This window comes from Cnephaeus nilssonii, assembly GCF_951640355.1.
Source record: "Cnephaeus nilssonii genome assembly, chromosome: 13".
In the NCBI taxonomy this organism is placed as follows: Eukaryota; Metazoa; Chordata; class Mammalia; order Chiroptera; family Vespertilionidae; genus Cnephaeus; species Cnephaeus nilssonii.
Genome location: NC_137084.1, coordinates 34,095,384 through 34,114,074, shown reverse-complemented (window position 1 = coordinate 34,114,074; position 18,691 = coordinate 34,095,384). Strand labels below are relative to the sequence as shown.

Below are 18,691 nucleotides of genomic sequence, written 5' to 3'. Positions count from 1 at the left end.
ATAACCTACCTGCTCAAATAGAGGAATTCTATATCCCTATATCTTTGATGCTTTGATTAAAACAATAGCAAAATAAAATAGTGATCCTTTCTTAAGGATGTTTTTAAGAAATGCCCTAAAAAAGGATAATTAAATAGGATTTCTTTGGAGAACATGTCTCCCTAAGCCAGAGTGAGCCTATCAGAAAGTACTCTTAGCAGTGGAAGTGGGTTGCAAATTAGCTGAAAGGATTTGGCTTTTTGTTGGTCGTTAGGAAATGACTAAAATGAAGCCCACAACCGAACACTGACTTGGTCCCCTGCACTCTTTTGAGCCTGAAATCCTCTCTCCTGCTGATCTTTTGTTTCAGTCTCTGGTTGGCTTGTGCATTTTAACTTAATCCAGCAAATGTTTATTGAGTCTTTACAGTGTCTAAGTTTACAGGGAATGAAGATTTGGGAAGAAAAACCCACTACCTCCTTGTCTACATCCTTGTTTCTGAGAAGCTCATGAACTGGGAGTGGGAAGGATAAAACAAGTCTAAAACTGATACTCAAGGGCGATTAAGAAGAGGGCCCTTCTCCAATAGCCCACCCTGTTAAGAGAAGGGAGGAATCTCATCTCATTGGGCGCCTGGGGCAGGTAAATCAAGAAAGGTGTTATGGAGTGGTTGCTTTTGTCTACTATTTAAAGGCCTGGCTGAGATGGAGGCTGGACATTCCCAGCAAAGATAAAAGGCCTGAGTAGAGGAAATGGAGATGGAAGGACGTGGGGTATGTTTGGGATTTGGCTGGAGAAATGGACACATGTTTCAGTGGTCCTAGGTAGTGCTTTATGCCAGGTATGGTTCTAAGAGCTTTGTACATATTAACTCATTTAATCCCTACAGTGATCCAGTGAGGTGCTATCATTGTTTCCATTTCACAGGTGAAGAAATAGGCAGAAAGCAATTAATTAACTGCCCAAGATTATACTGCTATAGAGCTAAGATTAGGTCCGGTGGGTCTGACCTCAGAATCTGTTTCTAGTCCTAGCTGGTTTGGCTCAGTGGATAGAGTGTTGGCCCGTGGACTGAAGGGTCTCGGGTTCAATTCCAGTCAAGGGCACATACCTTGGTTGTAGGTTCCCTGGACCTGTTCAGGGTGCATGCAGGAGGCAACCAATTGATGTCTCTCTTTCACATCGATGTTTCTCTCTTCCACTCCATTCCACTCTCTAAAAATCAATGGAAAAATATCCTTGGGTGAGGATTAACAAAAAAAAAGAAAAAAAAGAATCTGTTTCTAATCACAAAGCTCTCCTACCTCAGATACACAGGAAGAACAGGCCCAAGAACCAGAAAGGTAGGCAGAAACCATTTTTGGAGGCTTTGTAGCACCAACATTTAGGGGTGCAGAGGTGGAAGAGGGGCCCCAGATGGAGATGAGAGGCATTGCAGAGGTGGGGATGGGGGAGTTTAGTGACAGCCTGAGGTGCCACAAGAAGAAAGAGTTTTAAGAAAGGGGGTTTGTGAACAAGGCCCAATGCTACATGGAGATGCCGGAGTTGAGACCGAGAGCAGGTCTGAGCCCAGGAGAAAGCCAAGAAGGCCTGTGGGAGGGGGCAGCTGGTTGCACATGGGAAGAGTGTGGCCTGGGCTCTCCTGACTGCACAGTGCTGTTCATTCTGGGAGGATTCTGTGTTTTGAACATGGTGAAGCAGGCACAGGCATTGGTATGTCCTTTTATCAGTAGAAAGAGGTGAGCATGACAGAGAGGAGCAAGTGAGAGCTGGTACTGCTAATTTGGCAAACCCCATGGCTTTCCTGCAGCCTAACGATTTTTGAAAGCTGTTTGCTCTGCTGGGGCACAAGTGCGACTCTCTCATCTGAGCGCTGTGGCAATTGCTATTTTTCCTGGAAAACTGGGCCCATGTGAGCCCTGTGTGTGGTTTATTTGAGTTCCATTTTTATAGCCTTATTACCTTGTTCCCATGATGCAAGAGGCCTCTCTTTTCTCAAGCTTTGCTGTGAAAATTGTTTCTTAAAAGGCACAAAGTGATCCCTCATTATTTGGGTCGTGTTCTTGCCCCAGCACACTCTTCTGCAAACTCGACACACTCTTTTCATCACCTTAACACCAGTTGTCATGTTTTTCTAATCACTGGCAATTTACTGAGAACTTTTAGGCAGCTCTTGATTCTCACTTACCTAGGTGTTTGCCATAATTTCTTCAAGAAGAATCTGTGCATGTAAATATCCATTCTGCTCCTTGCTCTCTGAAATACGGTCCTACCAATAACTTTGCAAAGGCCTGATACCCAGTCTCGTCCTCTGGCCTTGAGTTGATAACAAAGCAGTTAGCATTTGTGGAATCTGAGCTATTACTAGACACTGTGCTAAGGGACTTATGATTATGATGTTAATTATTCCCAGTCTCTATACAGAAGGTGCTGTTACTTCCCCCATTTTACAGATGAGGAAAATGAGCCTTAGAGAGGTAGAGTAACTTGCCCCATGTCATACAGCTAGTAAATGGCAGAATCAAGCCTCAACTCAGACTTTTCTGATCTTGGAACCCAGGTGCTCCATATTTGTTCATTCATTCATCCATCCATCCATCCATCCATCCATCCATTCGTTCATTCATTCATTCAACAATGAACATTTTTATAACATGCAAGACACTGTGCTAGACCCAGGAGATACAGCAAAGGGAAAGGGGGAAAAAAGCAAAAGTTCTGCCTTCAACTTACATTCCAATTTGGGGATATAGAGAAAAGTAATAATAAAATATACATTATGCTATATGGCAGCAATTTTCAACTGGTAAACCACAAGAATTTTTAAAACATGCAATATTTGACTATTTGGTCAGGAGCACTGATCTCTTGTCCCTTAGAGTGTCAAATAAAAAAATGACAATATCCAACACAACAATAGCCATCTGGTGTGGATGAATCAAAATTATATCTATTTTTTGTCAGATCAGCAAAAAATGTATTTTTTTGGTGTGCCACAGAATTTTAGTAATTAGTGTATGTGTGCCATGAAATTAAAAAGGTTGAAAATCACAGCTATATGGTAATAAGGACTATGGAGACAAAGCCAGGTAGTCTGCTAAGAAGTATTGGAAAGATTTTGAATCGAGTAGTCAAAGAAGGCCTCACTGAGAGGGAAACAAAATTGTTAGGCTAAGTATCAAACAAATCCCCAAATCTCAGTGTATGAACCCAAGATAACTTTATTTCTTGCACAGAAAAATTCCAGTGTGGCTGCTCCTGGTTAGCAGCTTTACTTCTTTATGATTATTGAGGAACCCACACTCCTTCCATCTTGTGTCTCTGTCCTCATTAAGGCTCTCAAATTTCTTTCCATTCAGCTGGAGGATGGGGAAAAAGAGAGAGGATTTTTTGGTGAAATTTTATAGGCTAGTCTGGAAGAAGCATACATCCCTCCCACCCATTGGCCAGAATTCTGTCACATGTTTACTTTAAACTGCAAGGAAGGCTGGAAAATATAGTCATGTGTAGTCTTGCCCATAAGAAAAAGGAAATGGGTTTGGTGAACTCATAGCATAGTGAATTCCATAGTGAATGTGGTGAAGTGAGTCATGTGTTTAACTGGGGGAAGAACATTAGACAATGGGAACAGCAAAGTAAAGGTTGCCAGGGTGGCTGGAGTGGAGTGAGGAGAGAGGGTGAGGAAGAGAGGGATAGAAAGTGGGGCCAAAGAAGTAATGGTGGCCAGGCCGCTGGGGTTATTGTCAGGAATTGGTTCTATTGTGAATGACCAGGAGAACTAGGAACATTTCAGGGTTTTGAAAGATGTAACTCATGATCTGTGTTACATCTTGAAAGGATCACTCTCGCTACTGTGTTGAGACTAGACTGAGGGAGAAAGAAGGACTCAGGGGAAAATGTCAGAGTCTATTGGAGTTATCCAGGTTAGTAATGAGAGGAGCCAGGTCCCAAGTAGTGGTAATGGTAGAGATGGTAAGAAGTAGTTGGATTTTCAATTCATAATAAAAGTGAAACAACAGGTTTTGCTGTGGGATTGGCCGTGGGGTGTGGGAAGAGAGGAATCAGGATTGTTCTGAGGTTTTGGCTTTTGCTTAATGACTGTTCTCACTTGCTAAACTCAGAAGTAAGAAGAAAAGGAAAGATTTTGGAAAAAGAATCTGAATGCCCTCTGGGCCCTGACCTATCTCCCATAGTCTTTTCCCTTCTACAGCACTTTCTTTAACACAGGCAAGAAATTCTCATTTATAACTGAGCTGTTATGGGGGAGGGGGTGCATTCATAGCTCCTCCCAGCACAGAGCATGATTGAGACAACAGTGGCAGTGGTCTCACATCGTTACACCATTCTCTGGAGCCTTTGGGCAAGTGAGTCTATTGGCGATATCTATTGAGAGATGCCTACAGAGGCCACTTCAAATCCCTGTTGTCTGCCATGTAAGGACATAAGTGTGTTTGGGAGTGGGAGCAGTTTCCCTGGTTCTACCTTGGCAATCATGACCTGCCAAGGTAGAAACTAGAGATGGCACTTTTTAATAGACAGTGATCTCACTAGAGATAGAGGAGAAGAAAGTCTATGTTAAACAGAGCAGGGTATGAGCTGTGGCAATAAATATTGCATGTCTAGTAGGTGCTGGGCAATGGCTCGGTATTTTGGTTTTATTAGAAAGGAAAACAAATACACTGTCCCCACCCTCAAGACAGAGGTAGACTCATGTGCATTGTATACAGAATGATTTGTTGAAAGAAATTATGTTTACATCTAAGTATTTTTTTTTTCAGTGATAGTGAATGTTATTGTATTTTTAATTTCAGTGTCCGCGTGTTCATTGCTAGTATATTGCTTTTTATTTTTATCTTGTATCCTCACATCCTTGCTAAACCCACTAATTAGTCATAGGCATTTTTGTATGTGTTTATTCCTCAGGGTTTTCTACCTAGACAGTCATATCATTTGCAAATAGAAATTGTTTTATTTATTTCCAATCTGTATGTTTTTTATTTCTTTTTGTTGCCTCTTGTGCTGGCTAAGGCTTCCAGTACCATGCTGAATAAGAGTGGACATTATTTTCCATTCCTAATCTTGGGGGAAAGCATTCAGTCTTTCACCATTAAGTATATTGTTAGCTGTAGGGTTTTTTCCAAATGTCATTTGCACTTTGCTGGTAGGGGTGTGGGTGGGACATGAAGTGTTCTGTGGTGTTTGGCTGAAATAGAGTAGTTATTATCTAAAAGTTTTTTGTCTTGCTGGATGGAACAAGCTTTTCCTGGGGCTTTTTTTTTTTTTCTGTGCCTGTTGGCATTTCCAGGTTGCCAGCTTCTTCGGTTTCAAGCCTTGGCTATGTGAGGCAACAAGAAAATGCAGGGAACTCACCACAGTGTCCTGCCTAGGTCTTGAGGTCCCTAACAGGTCTGCTTTCTTCACTATGCCTTTTAGAGTCTTCTTATGCTTGTTTTATATATAATGTCCAGAGTTTTAGTTGTGCATAGCAGGTGGAATAGAGAAAAGTATGTCTACTCCATCTTCCTGGAAGTGGAAGTGGTTGGTAGAAATTAGAGGACATAGGTTGGGGCTAGTTTGTGAAGGGCCCTAATACCAAGGGTTTGACTCTGTAGGTGGTAGGAGGTGACAGTGGACATGGGGCAGAAGGAAGATGAAAGTCTACATGGACAACGAGGAAGTGTGAAGAGATGAGGTTGAGTCTGTAGTTTCTAGTGTGGTCAGCTAGCTATGAGCCTTGGAAGGCAGGGGAGAAGTGTAAGTGCAACAGAGTGGGTATAGTCTAGGCATTTTACAGCACATCAGGAAATTTGGACTAACTGTGCCTCCCTTCAGGGAAGGCTCCCCAGAGGAAGCCTGGCTGCTGTGCACAAATCCAAGAGTGTGCATTCTGGGCAAATAAAACAATGTGTGGAGAAAGCATAGATACAGGCAACAGCATGATGGACCTGTTGGGATCCAGCTAGCTGAGGCATACTAGGGGAGTAATTAGTTCCATAACTGGAAAGGACACTCTAGGAGTTCACAAAATGAAGAGGTTTCACAGTGGACATTGATATTGCCAGTGGTCTGTTTTGTTCTTTGCCTTCTATTCTTTGTGTGTTGGTATCAGTCTTTTCCACTACAGACAGGCCACCCTTCTTCTGGGGGCTTCCCTGCTGACAGCGCCAGGTTAACCATTCCAGGGAAGGGGGAATTCCTTTCTCTGAACCCATACATCAATTCCAGAGAAAGGCTATGGTTGGCCAGGCTTGGGTGGTGTGCTACTCCTTTTGGACCAGTCAGTTTCAAGGAGATAGAGCATTCTAGCCTGGGCTGGTTCATTTGCCCACCCCTGTTGGGGCAAACAAGGTCTTTTAAAAAAGAATGCAGAATAAAAGCATCCAGGGAAGATTTAGAAAGGAAATAATATTTACTATGGACTACTGTACTGTGTTCTTGAAAGAAATATAGTATTGTAAATTTAGGAAACTCTTTGGGGAATTTTAAGCAGGGACTTAATCAAAGTCATCCCAGAAACTGTTTGAGGTTGCAGTTGGAATAGATAAATGACTAGAAGTGGGGAGACTGATTAGGAGGCTGCTGTAGCTCCAAGGATACTGATGAGACTTTAGTTAATTCATTTGGATTTCACCTCCAGCCACAGCATCAGTAAGATGGAAGAGAGGGATAGAGACCAGGGACAAGTAGGCACACAAGGCTTGGTGACCAGCTGGAGGGAGCAGGGAGAAGAGGGGCTTAAGGAGAATTCACCACCGCCAAGGGGGTAATGACTATTCTCTGGAAGGCTAGTTTTATCTTTGGAAACTAGTTATTAAGTGGTGGCAGACTCGGCATATCTTATTGCTTCTTGAGAAATGTGTTATTGGCTTCTTGTGGTACACGAACTGAAAAGGGAAGCTGATTGATTGTATTTTTCTCCCTTCAAAATGGTTCCCTTCTTTAAGAAATCAGGTAATAGGAGAGGTAGTCAGGACTGCCAATCAAGAAATACATGGACGGGAAGAGGACAGTGTCCTGAAAACCCTACCTCCCCCACCGACCTTCCCCTGAACCACTTTAGAAACATTCATTCCTTTGACATTATCATTGCTAGGAAGACTTTGAAGGATTTTAAGCAAAGAAATGACATAATTTGACTTATGTTGTTACAGAGTCCCTCCTTAATTGAGAATAGACTATGGATGGAGGTAAGAATGACATCAAGAGTAGAAGCAGGGACACCAGTTAGGAGGCTATTGCAATAATCTAGGATGGTAATAGGGGAGGGGATGAGAAATGGTCATATTCTGAATATATTTTGAGGTAAAAAAATCAGTTTTGGTAAGGATTGGATGTGGAATAAGAGAGAAAGAGAGGAGACAAGAATGACTCCAAACCTGTTGGCTTGTGCAATTGGATAATCAATGGATTAAAATGAGATGGGTAAGATTCTGGAGGGAGCAAGTATGGAGGAAGGTCAGGGGTCTGTGTTAGACATGTGAAGCTTAAGACATTGAACATGTCTTAGACCTCTTATCCATTTGACTTGAAGCAGACAATAGGACATACTAGCAGGAGTTCAGAGGAGTGGTCCAGACTTGGAGAGAAATCTGGGCATCATCAGCATATAGCTGATATTGGAATCCCTGAGATGAGGTGAGATCACCAAGGGTATACAGAGAAGAGAAAAGAATAAGGATGGAGCCCTGGGACACTTTGACATTAGGAGGCGGGGAGACAAGGAAGAACCAACAAAAGGAACAAACAGTCAATGAGGTGGATGGAAAACCAAGATTGCCATCCTGGAAGCCAGGGGAAGGGAGTAGTCAAACAAGAGGGAATGAATAACTGGTAGCAAAAGCTGTAAGATGAGGGCTAAGACCTGCCCATCAGATCTAGCAACATGGAGGATAGGTCTTTGTGCTTTTGGACCCAAGCTTAACCTTTCAAATAATTCATAGTTCCTGCCTTGAGGAGAATTCCATTGTGCAAAAAAAAAGGATCATTTAAGATTGATTGAAATAAATCTAAGGTGGGAAGATAGTACCATGGGAGTCCAGCAGAAGGGGACAGTACTTCCGGCTTTTATGGGGAGAGTTGAGGCCAAATTCATTGATGTCTTCATTTGTTCATTCCACAAATATTTTTGGGTGCCAGGGACTAGAAGGAAGGGGGAAGGGGAGTTATAAAGGTATAAAATTTCAGTTTTGCACATGAAAGGAATTCTGGAGATGAATGGTGATGGTTGTACAATATGAATGTACTTAATAACACTGAGCTGTACACTTAAAAATGGCTAAGCCTGTTAATTCTGTTATATGTACTTCATCACATTAAAAAAAATCAGAGAGAAAAAAACCTTATCTCCATGCACCCCCTTCCCCCATCCCATGACTTGGTGGTTGGGAATATGATGTTTGGAATGGATCGCATTTCCGTAGAAGGACATTATGTGGAGAGAAGCGAGGAAGACCTCCAGCCAGTGGCAAGGGACTGGCTATCAGTCCTTTTTGTCTGGTTCGTAGGGCTCATGGAGGGAGACTATGCAAGCTGAGCTTGCAGAATCAGGCTGGGCTAGTTGGTGCAGGCCTGGCAGCCTGGCTCTAGAATTGGGCTTGCCTTCTTAGATTCTGGGAGCCTCTGGAGGTTTCTGCCCAAGGGAGTGTCATTCCAAAGGTGTGCATAGAAGATTAATCTCATTAATTCTTCCCGTTAAACCATTGCCTATTAAAAGCAGTGGGATTGAGGCATGCATCTGTATGGTAAAAATTGCAGGCTAGCAGAATGTTAGATACTCAGGCGTGTGTTAATGAATTGAGTAGGTTATTTTTCCACCCATTTTACAAATATTTATTGAGGACTGTCTAAATGCCCGTAGTGTGCTAGGCAAGTGGGGGAAAGGGAAGGAATGAATTTACTAAATCTCTTTTCTTGATAAGCCTACAGTGTAAGAAATCCCATTCCTAAATAAGAAATTATGCTACATTGTGCCAGAGTGTTGCCATAAACATCTCACCTGAGCTCCATGGGAGCTGGGAGGAGGGTGTGCCTGGCCTGCCTGGGACCCTGGGGAGGCTTCCAGGGAAGGACTGTTCAGTGGATTTGAAGGATAAGCAGCATTTTCTAGGCAGAGAAGCAGAGATGGGCATCCTGGGAGGAAGGTAAATCAAAACTTATTGGGAGTTCTAAGTTTAAAGATAGTGTATAAATATTCTCTTTTAAAGCTAAACTCTTATTTCATTGGCTTATTTCATAGGTGGTGCTGGCTAGAGTGCATACTTTTGGACCCAAGCTTACCTTTTCAAATGTGGAATCCCAGGCCTCCATTGGTAAGTTTGTCTGATGCCTTCTTACAAAATGATGCTCTCAAGGATCAGTAGTTCTCATTGGTGCTCTGTGGAAGTTACCAAGCCTGGACCCTGGAGAAGCCTGTAGTCGAGGTGGAATAGAGCCACAGAAATGGAGTGTCAGTATAGGCTTCTGTGGGAGCTGCAGAGAGGGGGCCAGAGGAGGCCATCCGGGGAGGCAGGGGATGGATGCAGATGGCTTCATGGAGAGGTGGAACTTTGGCTCTGTTTGAAGGAAGAAGTCCAGGGAGGAGAGAAATAAGCTTTTTGGGCTTGAGACAGTGGGTGTAAGACACAGTGAAAGTGGTCTCAGCAGTAGACCCATAGAAGCAAAAACTTCATCCAGAGGAGTCATGGGCAAGAAATTTGACATGATCTGCTGGTGTTTGATTATTCTAGACCAGGGTCATCAAACTTTTCTGTAAAGGATGAAATGGTAAATATTTTTGGCTTCATAGGCCATGTGGTCTCTGTCATAGCTACTCAACTCTGCCATTGTAGCATGAAAGCAACCATAGATAATATATAAATAGTGGGTGTGGCTGTATTCCAATAAAGCAGGGGTGGGGAACTTTTTTTTTGCCAATAGCCATTTTGATATTTATAATATCACTAGTGGCCCGGTGCACGAAATTCGTGCACATTAAAAGGGAATTAATTAGAGGAAATACTTTAATATTGCTATTTGCCCTTTCTCTATAATAGAAGTGTCATAGATGAAAGAAAATTGGTAAAATGTATATGAAAACCTCCCTCCTGTCAGAGTCTGGGGCGCGCCACGGGACCTAGAGTGAAGTCCCTGCCTACCACCTGCACTCGCTTTGAAAACGCAGGAGACCCAGACCTGGCCAGCCCCATCTCCGTCAAGCCCCTCTGGGCGGGGAATGCAGCCTCAGGTCCCCTGGCCTGACTCCAGGGATGGGCAGCATGGCCTGAGGTCCCCTGTCAAGCCCTGCTGGGAAGGAGGCACGGCCTGAGGTCCCCCAGCCCAGCGCTGGCGCAGGGGGTGCAGCCTGAGGTCCCCATCAAGCCCTGCCGGGTGGGGGGTACGGCCTGAGGTCCCCCATCAGCTCGCCGGGCAGGGGGTGCAGCCTGAGTCCCCCGGCCCAGCGCAGGGGTGGGGTGCACAGCCTGAGGTCTTCCGGGCCTAGCGCCAGGGTGGGGGGTGCGACCTGAGGTCTCCCAGCCTGGCGCTGGGGCGGGGCGCATGGCCTGAGGTTACTGTCAAGCCCCACCAGGCGAGGGGCATGGCCTGAGGTCCCTCGCCCCGGCCAGGCGCCATGCAGCCTCAGGTCCCTGATGTTTGGTTGTGACGTTATGGTGTCCCAGCTAATTTTCGTATTCCTCTATTATACAGATAGATTCTGGGCCATATGAAATTGTCAACTTAAAAATTAGCCTGCTAGCTCTGGCCAGTTTGGCCTAGTGGATAGAGCATTGGCCCTCAGACTGAAGAGTCCCAGGTTCCATTCTGGATGAGGGCATGTACCTCGGTTGCAGGCTCAATCCTCGGCCATGGTCAGGGAGCATGTGGGAAGCAACCAATCAATGTGTCTCTTTCACATCGATGTTTCTCTTTTTCTGCCTCTCTTCCTCCCTTCCATTCTCTCTAAAAATTAATGGAAAGGTATCTTTGGGTGAGGATTAACAACAAAAACAATTAACCTGCTATATTTGGTCAAATAATTAACTCACCCAATGTCTTGGTAGGGCCAGACCAAATGGTTTTGCAGGTCTTATATGGCCCGCAGGCCAGATGTTCCCCACCCCTGCAATAAAGCTTTATTTATAGACTAGGTAATGGGTTAGATTTGGTCTGTGGGCTATAGTTTGCCCACTCCTTTTCTAATCCCTAAATGCCAGTCTAACACATTTGGTCTTTTTCCTATAGGCAGTGGGGAACTGTTGACGTTATTTTGGGCAAAGAAGTGAAATGGCAGACGTGACATGTTAGGAACGTTCATCTGATACCTGGACAAGAAGCATGAGCCCTATTCAAAGGCAGTCAAAGCGATCCAGGCATGAGGTCATGTGGTTAAGAGTGGTTAGAATGAGAGCAAAGGACCAATCGAAGAGAGATTGCAAAGGGAGAACCATAGGATTTTCAGGCTTCTTAAAGATAGAAGCCAAAGATAAAAATTTAAACTTGGGACTTTACAGCGGTACCATTGACAGAAATGTGGACATCGGGTGTGAAGAAGCGTGGTTGATATGTCTGGTTTTAGATACATTGAATTCAAAATGACAGTGGTTCATAGACAACTGGAAAAATAGGGCTAAAGCCTGGACTTAGAGGGTAAGCCTGGAGATATAGAACAGGAGCCATCGGTTTAAATAAGTTCTCCCATGATGAACAGAGGCCTGAGCCTTGGGGAATGCACACAACTCTGGGATGGAAAGAAGAAGGTAGAAAAGAACCAGAGCTAGGAAGGTGGGAGTCCCAGGAAGGGAAAAGGACCAGGGAGAAAGGACCTGAAAGAAGGGCACCAAATTTGTGACAAGGTGGTTACAGATGGCCTTGAGATATGTGATGCCAGGAGGGGGGCCGAGGAGAGGAAGAAGTGGAAGGAAGCCAAGTTGCACAGGGTTGCACAGAAATAAGGAATAAAGAATTAGTAAAGTGGACCACTCATAGATTTTGGGTGGTAAAAGAAGGGAGACACATAAGATTTCAGTATTTGCATGTCTAAATAACCTGTTCTTTAGCTTTGAGGCAGGTAAAGCATGCTGGGACCAGTTCTCACTTCCTTCTCTGGAACCAAGCTGTGTTTGGGAGTTTGTGTGTACATTGGGCTTGCATTGTGTTCTTAGGCTCCCTTTGAGGTGTGGTGTGCATAGCTCTGCCACAACTTGCACTGCAAAATCCAGTCGTGTTTGGACTCTTGCCATGAGACAAGATGCGATCTGTTGGGGAAATACTTACATTTGCCTAAGTTTAGAGGACCAAGAAATCGGAATACAACTTCTTACTGCAGAGTCTGCTCAGATATGGTAATTTGAAGTAATTCTTTAACTCATTCAACTAGATATCAATTTATGCTCTGATTATTTCAAATGCACCTTCTTTGGTTTGAATTCTAAGTCATTTGTGGTTTGGTTTATGTAAATATAGCAATTAAAAGAGAGTAATAAAAGCAACATGTGTAACTGGTTTAGAGTCACCATTTATGGGACACTCACTGTGTACCAGGTACAGTGCTGAGTACTCTCTAGCTGTCACTTTATCTTTGCAACAGCCTGTGACGTGGGAAGTAGTATTTCCATTTCAGCAATAAGGAAATCCAATCATAGGTTGAGTAACCTTCCCAAGGTTATAGGGGATTTGAACCCAGTTCTATCTGACCCCTGGTTTATGCTGCTCCCTGTTTTCTCCCATCTAAGTCAGAATTTCTCCTCCTACTTACATAGAAGTACTAGAGACAGATTGAGCTCTTCCGGTTAAATATTCAGAGACTCTAGTGGGTGTTTCCACTTCCTAGGCACCTACTAAATGGGTGGAAGAAGTGTGGGATCTCTGGAAGAGACAAAGCCCAAACTTCACACTTATTTTAACTGTTTCACCAGATACCGTTTTCCTTTAGTTGGAGAAGGCGGCAGCCCTGGTCTTGGAAAGGAAGCATGTCAGTGGGATTTCGGTCCTAGCTCTGCGCAATTATAATCTACTTTCTGTTTCGATACTTGGCATTTCTCTCTGCTCACCTCCACCTTCAAGCTCCAAGGGCAGGGCCCTGTTTTGTCTTGTTTGCATCTGTGCCCCCAGCATCTACATGGTATCAGACATGTAGTATGTGCTCACTAAATATTTGTTGCTTCTAATGAGCCAGACAACTTGGGACAAGGTGCTCTCGGTACTGTGGTTATAGAAATGACACCAGACAAGTGCTCTGTCCTCATTAGGCAGATGTCCTAGTGGGGCAGTCAGACAGCCTAGAGGTATGAGATGCATAGTAGTGCAAGGGCAGGCAGCATGGTAATGCTCTGAAGTGAAATAAAGTGAGAGAGGGAGTGGAGGGTAATGGGCTGACAGTTTAGTTAGGGTCATCAGGAAGTCCTCACCAAGAAATGAAGTGAGATAATGAGGCTTTTGGGGGGAAAATGTCATAATAATGCTACTGAGGTTTAATTCTTTTGCTTGGCTGTGGTGGTTAGCACCCAGCTAACTGTTCCCTCAGCAGGGCTCCCTCCAAACCTCGTGTCTCTGGCCATGCTAAGTGCTCCCTTCCCCTCCTCGGTCTGCTCACTCCTTATCTGGCCTGCCATCTCCTTGTCCTCCAGACCTTAGCCTCTGCAGTCTGCTTTGCCAGTTTTCTTTTCTTTGTCCTTAGCTTAATAAGGTTTTGCTTGGTTCCTTTCATGCCACCCTAAGTGTTCTCCCCAGGTGAGCTCCTCTACTGCTTCCTCTATCTGGGAGTCACCCACATCTACATATTCAGCCCCAAACCCCCTCCCAACCCTCACTCGTAGCTGTGGCCCTGCAGGTACCTCAAACTCATCCCTCCGCTGGTGGCAAATGTGTCTCTCTCTGTGTGTCTGTTGCCTGCCTTGGGTGGGACTACGCCCCCTCAGTTCCGTCTACTGTAGGAGTCATTCTTGGCTTTGTCCTTTTCCTTAACTGTCATCACCCATCAGTTGCCACGTCCTGTGGAGACCGTCTCTCAAATTTGTCACCTCACGCCTTCTCCTTCTTCACTCCTTTATTTTGGGACTCATCGAAGGGAATTTTTTTAAACAGCCTTTTCATTGGTCTTCCTGTGTCCATCTTTGTCCTCCCTCGTGCCACTCTCATACTTCTATCAGCAAGATATTTCTAATTCACAAATCTGTCCATGGCTTTCTTCTGCTTAAAACTCTCCAAGGGCTTCTTATTGCTTCTAGAAGAAAACCCAAGTCCCATCAGCAGGCCTGCAGTTCTTTCATAATCTGGCCCTGGGCAACCTTCCTCATCTCACTTTTTCTCTAACCCATATTTCTAACCTCAGTCCAACCGTCCAACAGCCTGTACCTCCTGGTGCCTTTGCCGTTGCTAGGCCCTCTCCTAGGAGTGACCCACCCCTGCTCCCCATTTTGGTAACTCAATCAAATTTCCATTATCCAGACACCTTCCTTCCCCACCCTGCACTTCTTAGTGACCTGGATATGACCTTCCTCCTGGTTCCAGAACACCCTGCATTTCTCTCTCCCAGAGCATTTATCAGCATAACTGTTGATTTACTTATTATCTGTTATGTTCAGTAAACTGAGCTCCTTCAGGGTGGGGACCACACACACACACACACACACACACACACACACACACACACACACACACAATCTCTGGTTCTCAGTGCCAGCACAGTTCACCTGGCTCAGGAAATGTTTGTAAAAGAGTGAGAATAGTCACGTCTGTTTGTGCAGCCAAACAGCAGATTTATAACATGAACAGATGTATATGAAATTGGAGGCTCATTGGCCATTGAGTTTGGTGGGGTCCCTTCTTCTGTTTTGAGTGCAGCATAGGTTGTTCTGGGCTTGGGTTTGTGGCTGTTTGTTGTGTCTCCCAGCATCCCGAGGCCTAGGGAACTGAACCCTCTCTGTATTCTTTATTGCTGACAAAGACAAAACAACCACAACTCCTGCTATTGATGGGATAGTAATAGCAATTCAAAATGAAAAATAATCTATCAAGAAATGCTTAGGAATGAGGTCTGCCCAGCTTCAGCCTGGATGAATCCCAAATTTTCCAAATTAGCGAAAATAATTCTTGTTAACAGCTGACAGCTTTGCTCCCACAGCTCAGCTGAGAATGCTTTTCTGTCTCGGGGGTGAGGATAGTGAGTGGTCCTCTGTGGAAGTGCCCAAGGGCCTCTTTATCTTCACTCAATCCTCAGTGATACCGAGGCATAGGTTCTGGCCCCAGGGATGCCAGTCCATGACTGGGTTCCCCATGGGTGCTGGCACAATGCACCTACGAGACAGACAATACATTCTCATGTTTCCATTTGGGGCCTTCAGCTTGATGCTTCCTAGTTCTGCCACAGACCTGGGAAACTGCGCTGAGAATGCAGCTTTTATTGGAGGTTCACCGTAATCTGGGAGGACTTTCTAAAAGAAGAAGCCGTTTTAAAGCAGAGGTGTTCTGCTGACCAGGGTGCTGCTCCAGCAGGCATTGGGATGGCTATCCTTGCCTGGAAATACTTATGCAAATTTCCCTTTGAGGGACTTTCCATAAGCTGGTCCCCTCCATATGGAATGCATTTTCTTTCTGATATGCCTAGTTCATGACTATTTGCCCTTCAGATACCAGCCGATGTACCCCTTATTGGGAAGCCTTTTCCACCTCCCTGATAAGGTCTTATCATCACTATTACCATTATCTTTTTATACTACCTAGTGATTGCTTACCCTGTGGCCAGCACTGTCAGAGTGCTTGGTGGGTAACCACTTAGTATTAGGGCTCAGCAGGTTTGGCTGAGGTAAGTGTTATCATTATTATCCCAGAGATGGCATTCAAGGAAATTCAGGTCCAGATCAATTGAGGACATGTGAGCAGGGCTTTGGCCCCAGTGCCTGAATGGGTAGGTGTTCTTACCCATTCTTCCATTCCCCACAGTCCCTCTGCCACACATTCCAGTAGCCCATTACCCACTATTCACATTTTCCATTGATTTATGTCATTCTAGATTAGTGAATCCTTGTTCCCCACTGGGCAGCCCCCATCAGCCCAATGATAGCAGAAGCCTGACCAAAGAGTTGACTGACAGCCGGCCTAACTGGCCAGACAGCCACTTACATCATGGGAGTCTGGGCTATGAACATGAAAGGGGTTCTCCAGGGCCCCCACATTTTAGATTGCACCCTCACCTCCTGTTTCCGCATCAGGGCCAGCTGTGCTAAGGAAGCATCTATGCCTGGACAGGTCTGTTCTTCTGCATACTCTCCTGTTCTTCTCTCCACCTTGCCAACCCTGCGCCGTCCCTTTGTAAGGAAGTGACCCCTTTCTCCTCCCAGGACAGAGCTAGCCTTTCCTTTGCTCCTCTGGACTGGGACACACTCAGAGGGATGGCTCTGGCCACCATGTGTCGTCATGACCTCCTTGTCTTTCCTAGTGTGGTCACTGTGATATGGCAGACAGGCTGTACAGTCAGGCTGAGAGGTCTACAGAAGAGGTGAGGGTGGACATAAGAGTGGCTGATCCATGATGCAGTCTGTGTGCACGTGGGCCTGTGCTGATGAGTGAGTGTGTGTGTGTGTGTGTGTGTGTGTGTGTGTGTGTTTCTTGCTTATTGTTTTACTTGGATAATTTAACCCTGTATGCATTAGAGACCAGTTCTCCCTCTCTTGGGGGTCTAATGTGGCACATTGAATATTAGATAGTTTATACTGATGGCTAAATAAACCTTTTCTCCTCTCCCAAGCCAAAGGTGCCTCCTCTGCCCCCCACCCCCACCTTGGTACCTTGGCCACCATTTCATGGGGTTGTTGTAACTGCCAGGACCTTCTTCCGAGACCCCGTTCAGGCAACAGTGATGTGAAAGCCCTGTCTAGACTCCAGCAGGCTGGGCAGGGGACTGACTACTTTGCTTTGCTGCCGAGAAGCCGGGTCCTCCAGGGGGACCTTGCTGGGCCTCCAGAGTCCTCTAGGGCCAGGCTGGCTGAGCTCCGAGTGACACTGGTTTTGAGCAGGCAAAAAAAAAAAAAAAAAAAATGGCTTCTGACCAAGTGGGGAAAGGGGCATGGGGGAGGAGCAGAGGAGGACCTTAGCCTCCCTGCGCCTTCAGGGCATTTACTGGCTGCAAACTGAGATGGGCTTGGAGGGCAGCTGCCTCCACCACAAGCATGCCTTTAAATAAGGGCACTCATCACACCGGTCTCAGTGGGACCTGCTTCAGAATGTCAACTCTGTGCCTGCTAGGGATGTGACTTGAGACACACCACACAAGCTCTCTAAGCCTCCGTTTCCTCACCTGTCAACTGGGGTGGTGATAATAGTAATCACCTTTATGAGGTTCTTGTGAGGGTGAAACAAAAACGTGCTTAGTATTGTACCAGACATGGAGAAAACACCAAATATCTGTTACCATTACTGTTGTTTTTACTTATTTATTTTTAATATATTTTTATTGATTTCAGAGAGGAAGGGAGAGGGAGAGATAAAACATCAATGATGAGAGAGAATCATTGATTGGCTGCCTCCTGCATGCCCCCTACTGGGGATGGAGCCCGCAACCCAGGCATGTGCCCTTGACTGTAATCAAACCCGGAACCCTTCAGTCGGCAGGCTGATGCTCTATCTACTGAGCCAAACCAGCTAGGGCTCCATTACTGTTGTTTTTAAAAAGTTGTGTTGTTAATAATAATTGTAAGAAGACTTTGGATGAGATATAGAGTCTGAATGCACAGTTACTAGTATAGGCTGTGAGGAGTGAGGGTGTAAGAAAAGCACGTTGTGAGTTGCAAATTATGTGAAATATTATTATTAGCACAAAAAGCTGTTATCATTTTGGCTTTGGAGAAAATGAGCACAGTTTTATGACGTTGAGACTTAAGTTTGTTGTTGTTTTGCTTTTTGTTTTGGAGGGAGATTTTTCAGATAGGCCTTTGGAATCTTGCCCAGAGGCTGTGTGACCCACCTTGGTGATCTGAATAGCACCTGGCACAGAGAAGTGTTTCATGGGCACTGTTAGTATTTTAAATGTTTAATGATAAATACTTAATACATAGTAGTATAGTAAGTTCTTATAGGTTCATTGACAGTAAATTGTAGGACTTCTCTCTGGACCTGAGAAATTCCCCTCTCAGAACTTTGTGCCTAGTATAGCTGAATCAATTTAAATGATTTATTCAGAATTTGATATTTGATATAGACAACTACCATTGTTGTCTCAATGTTAGAAATACCTTTTTAAGATAAACTGTTCTTGTCTTTATCTCCATTCTATACTGTATCTTTGCCTCACCCATCTTTCTAAAATTATCTATTATTGAAATGTAAATACTTTTAAGCAGAGGTTGAAAACTCTACTCATTGTCTGCATCTGGCCTGGAGATGTATTTTGTCCATGCTCACAATGTCTTAAAACTTTAAAATTAGTGACTAATGTTTAGAAGTTGGTAGGTATTGTCTAGACATCTGGATTTCCAGGTCTTCATGAAAAATCGAAGATGCGGTGGCACTGGGTCCATCCTCCCTCACAGCCCTGCTGAGGAGTGGCCCCTCCTCAGGAACTTGCTTCTCTAGTTTGCCCTGCCCCACCCAGCTGCTGCACTTTTACCTGGCCTGAAGGTCATCGAGTGTGTTAAATGTAGCCAGCACCTCTTAGACACTGTGCATTAATTTAGAACATATTCACTAGCAACTTTGATCACAGAGAGGAAGGTTATTTCACTCACTAAGTTGTCCTTTTTAT

At 44.7% G+C, this 18,691-nt stretch overlaps 1 protein-coding gene across 4 annotated transcripts in view; it reads left to right on the top strand.

Annotated features, from left to right (window-relative positions):
- The window catches only part of BMAL1 (basic helix-loop-helix ARNT like 1), a 106,619-nt gene that overhangs the window by 23,812 nt on the left and 64,116 nt on the right, over positions 1-18,691 (top strand). For all 4 annotated transcript variants that reach the window (XM_079787732.1, XM_079787734.1, XM_079787731.1 and 1 more), the window contains exon 2: positions 9,215-9,287. The gene's annotated coding sequence lies outside the window, so the exon portion shown is untranslated. The remainder of the gene's footprint in view (positions 1-9,214; positions 9,288-18,691) is intronic.